The 4,789-nt window shown below is 41.8% G+C and overlaps 1 protein-coding gene across 4 annotated transcripts in view; it reads right to left on the reverse strand.

Moving 5' to 3' along the window:
- Window positions 1-4,332, reverse strand: part of dgkg (diacylglycerol kinase, gamma) — a 127,378-nt gene extending 123,046 nt beyond the window's left edge. For 3 of the 4 annotated variants that reach the window (XM_015032687.1, XM_015032688.1, XM_015032689.1), the window contains exon 1: window positions 3,950-4,331. The gene's annotated coding sequence lies outside the window, so the exon portion shown is untranslated. Of the gene's footprint in view, window positions 1-3,949 lie in introns of all 4 variants that reach the window. The other variant, XM_015032685.1, reaches the window with a different exon arrangement.
- Window positions 4,333-4,789: the final 457 nt, after the last annotated feature.

Consider the following 4,789-nt stretch of genomic DNA (forward strand, 5'->3'; position numbering starts at 1 on the left):
TATTTTATATATTATATATATAGAGAGAGAGATATATAAAATATTTTTTTTTTTAAAAAAAATATATATATATATATATATATATATATATATATATATATATATATATATATATATGAGCAAAAATATTCAGCTTGCAACTATTCAGGTCTGACCCAAATATTCAGTATGAAAAGTAAATGTTAAGTTTGGAAAATAAATATCTTTGTTGGGAACTAAATATCGAGCTCAGATGTAAACCTTCAGTCAGGAGCTAAATATTTAGATTCTTTACTAAATATTTAATTTGAAGGTTAAATATTTAGTGTGTTAACTAAATATTTAGCCTGTGAATGAAATATTTAGTTTTGAACGCTCATGTTTCTAAATGTATGAAAATATTATTTTTTTTAAAAAATTAACATCCACATTTTTTCCCCAACAGGCTGAATAAACCAGATCTTTCTGTTCCTGTGTAACTTTACAGACGGCAGCCCATTGAGGACATACAGAACGTGTTCCGCTTGAGACAGACTGCTTCTTTTTCCTGCTAATGTTCACTGCTGTATGTTCGTTTTTAACCACTTCGATATGTTGACCACGCTAGTAGCTAGCATCCTTCTGTCTAGCTAACCAGTTCAGCAATTTGTTACTATAGAAACGCCCCCAGTGTGTCCTGAGAGAGGTAATCAAATTCTCTGGACAAGAGACATCCCATTTTTTTCACTGTACTATATATATGTACTATATATATATATATATATATATATATATATATATATATATATATATATATATATATATATATATATATATATATATAAATCAATCTACTGAAAGAAGTAAGACAAATAAGAGTTGCTAAAAACATTCTGCTAAAATTATAGAAATATTCTGTAGACTGAATGGATGAGCAGCATCAACATTCTCTGACAGCAGAGATCCAGTGATCAATGTTCGCACAGTCACAGAAATAGAATTATGAAGGTGATGCAAATACATTGAGGTATTTTTCATGAGCCAGAGTTTTATTAATCCGCCGTCCAGACATGGGTTTGTCCGAATCCCAGTGTGACGGCGACACATGCAGAATGACCAGCTCTGTGTGAAACGGATCCAACATGCAGGCAGGGAACGGAAGAAAATCCTTCAATTCTGTGTTTGTGTATTCTGAGCACCTCAGCTCATCACACATCACTGTGTCTCTGTGTGTTTTCACTTTAGATTTAATCTCACCACTTGACACCGAACAGGAAGTTCAGCCTTTATCTGGTCCTGAAACTCATTAAAAAATCTGTTAGAAGCAGCTGATTTGGAAAAGAGTAACTCTGAAATGACTGAGGTGTGTTCTCTCATCACCGCAGCATCCTTGGCTGTCTGAATTTATAGTATGGACATAAAAATAGAAATCAAATCGGAACATAAATAGCCTTTATTGTCCCACGGAGGGGATATTCAGGCGTAGCACCAGCGTCTGATACTCATAGGCTCACACAAACGTTCCAAACGTATATTAAAATAAGGTTACCGATAGCAACTATAATAGCAATAATAATACACTGTACAATAATTTAACATTGTGACATAGTGTTATAAATAGATGATATTAAACTATTTCAGTAGTTTTGTTTTTAGATTAATGTAATCAGATCATCACATGACATTTCTGTTCTAAAGCTTCACACTGTGGAGCCATTGTGCTGCACTCAGCTGTCTCTGTAATCACAGCTGCTTTTACAAAGTACTGCCTGCAATGCCATGTGATTTTTGTTTGTAAAATAATTCATATTTTCCTTCCATGTCCCAAAGCTGTGCTCCTTTATGCTACATAAAAATGTGCTGAAGCTTGGTGCTGGAAAGGGACAAATGTTTAAAATGTGTGAATACTTCTGGGAGGCACAGTGCCTGTCCGCCATGCTCACTCTGTGTTTTTGGGTCCACATATTGGACTTTGCTTTAAATCCTTTAAAAACCTTTCATGAGATAACAAGACTATGATTAATTATCTTTGCCATGTGAAACGAATGTTAACCCAAACCCTTTGCCTAGACACCTGACCTGGCATCTTGTGATTAAAATCAAAATCAGACGTATCTTCACCAAAAACATCGCTGTCAGTGTTGCATGTTAACTTCAGGTGTTACAAAACTGCTACAGATCAAACGTGGGTTAAAAGAAATTTGACTTCCTAATTCAAAGCCTTGAAATTGGGCCACTGTCTTTTTAAAAGCTCCTGCTCTTTCTGACACTCCACCTCCAGGAAGTCATGACAACATGACTCCTCCATTAACCCTTTCATAAATTTTACCAGCGCTGCATTGAGAAGTAGCTCCTGTAATGAGCTCAGCAGATGCTCAGTTCCACCAGGTGTTTGCTAATTGTTGCTGGCTAGTCTGAAGGAGCTGAGTGGTTTGGGGCGTGTGAGGCGGAGGCTTGGACGCTGCAGCTCTGATGAAGAACTGTGCTGTGAAGGCGGGGCTAGGTCCACCCAGGCGTTTTCCACAGCTTGAATGGTTGCCATGGGAGATTATAGGATTTCTCAAACATGCATGAAACAATTAAGGCAAAACTCCAGGTAGGTTTTTGAATGAGGGAGTAAAGGGACCAAACTGGGTTTCCCTCCTGCCTTGGGCTTTTTGTCCCAACACAAACACTAAGTTTACTTCCTGGCAATTTTTTTTGTTTTGTTTTGTTTTCTTGGCCACTTGAATGATGACAGTAAAAACCATTTGTGTTCCTCCAGGATAGTGGTTGGGTGCAGCCATTTGATAAGTGTGTTGGTTCTGTTTGAATCACAGCGAGAACAAAAACAAACTGGAGTTTTTGTCCTGATTCCACACAGAATACGATACACACGGGCTCAAACAGCCCCGGAAGGCAACCATCTCTGCTTAGAGAGTGGATCAGTAGTCAGCGAGTTTCTGGTCTCCTGACAGAGCCTTGCATGTTTAATCCTGTGGAAGCGGAGTGAGTATTCATCCGGACAGACTGCTTTTCCTTACTCGAGCCTCATCCTGATTGGTGGCTCATCATCAGAGGGGTCCATCAGCGTGTTCTGGTCCAGTCCTCTCACCTAAAGCAGGTGCGTGGCCCATGCAGTGCACATCGGCGCATGCGTCCCATCCTGACACTCAGAACGTGAGCCACATTTTCAGAGGGCAGTTAAATGATCCTCCCAACACGCCCTGCTGCTCACATCCACCCTGCGCCCGCCCTGATTCGCTCAGCTCTGCCCTCTCCAGGCTCACAGGTCGTGTTTCCTCACAGGAGAGTCGGGCGGCGAAGCTCCGCATGTTCGCCATCCAAGCCGAGCGGGCTCCGTCCAGGGAAACAGCAACCGTGACATTTGGTGACTGCTTTATGAGATGTGATTAGGTGTGTGACAGGAAATTAATCAGCTGTCTCCGACTAAACCGTCGCTCTGAACCAAGCAGGCTGGGATTAAAGGGTGTCAGGCTGTGCAGCTCTTGCTCCAAACACATAGACAGAGTCAGAATTAGCATAAAGTGGATGCAAGATGTTCAGAAATGAGTTTGGAACTGATGGTGTGGTCTGCACTCGTTGTTAATGATCATTTCTTAATAATGAACCTCCTCTCAACGTGGGGAGCTCTGACTGAAGGATGTCTTTGACCAGATGTTTCTCTCTGGAAAAGTGTGACCTGACCCAGGGAGGGGATGTCTGCGGCTTTCATTAAACACCAGCTGATCAGACTACAGTATTGATCCCGTCATGTGCTGAAATGCTGCTTGGCTCAGCCAGCAACCCGTCGACTTCACAAAGCGACACAGTGAGGAAGCATAAAATGCAAGTTTAAGAAGCACGAGCGAGAAATTCAGATAAGCATGTGGCATGCGTCAAAGCAAGCCCAAACCGGACGAGAGTGAAACAGCAACAAGCATCAGATGACACACACGCAGACGGAGAGAGAAACCAGAGAGAGACAGAAAGAGAGAGGAGTCTGTCCTACCTGTGGGCTCTGCTGATCCCAGCCCAGACCGTCCACCATCCCCGGTCTCTCTGCCCCGCCGGCTCAGGCAGACCTCCAGCCCGTGGCTCACAGACGTGGAGTCGTGGCTGTGCAGGACTGGTGTCTGGTTCCCAGCGAGCCACAGAGACGTCCCTCACTGCAAACGCTCAGCTACATGCAGCGGCAGCAGCGGCCACTGGATCCTCAGCAGACGCGCCATCCCTCCCCTCTCGCCTGAATTCATTAAACCTGCCTTTCCCCCCTCCCTCTGCCTTCTTCCTTCACTTCTCTGTCTTTCTTTCAGATTCTCGTGAGCATGGTTAATGCTCCGGGTGTGTGTATGTGTGTGTGCTGCTGCTTTCTCGCATGCAGTTTCCTCTCTTGCTCTCTTCCCTTTCTCTCTCTCTCTCTCTCTCTCTCTCTCTCTCTCTCGCTCTCTGTGATCAGCAAGCTTTTCTTTGCTTCTCTAATTCTGTCTCTCATCCACCAAAAAGCAAATAAAGATTTATAGACATATCTAGTATTTGATTTTCAACAGAAGGAAAACATGAAAGTCCAACAGGTTTTAACAGAGGAAATAAATAAGGCAGACATTCTGGGAATTATTTCTGATTTCTATATGCAGTCAGAATTTCAAAGAGTTTCAAATCTAAAATCACTGAAACACTCCTATGAGTTAGAGTTTTACGATGCCATATAAGAGCTATTCTAGAAAAAACAGAAGACAAAATTTCCACCAGAAAAAAAACAACAACTCAGAAATGTTGAGATTAATCTCAGAAATGTTCTTGGGGTGGGGAAACATCAAACAAACTTGGAAATCACTTTTTTTCTTTTATT

Source organism: Poecilia latipinna, unplaced genomic scaffold (genome assembly GCF_001443285.1).
Source record: "Poecilia latipinna isolate Pla-1442-1.1 unplaced genomic scaffold, P_latipinna-1.0 Scaffold248, whole genome shotgun sequence".
Lineage (NCBI taxonomy): Eukaryota > Metazoa > Chordata > Actinopteri > Cyprinodontiformes > Poeciliidae > Poecilia > Poecilia latipinna.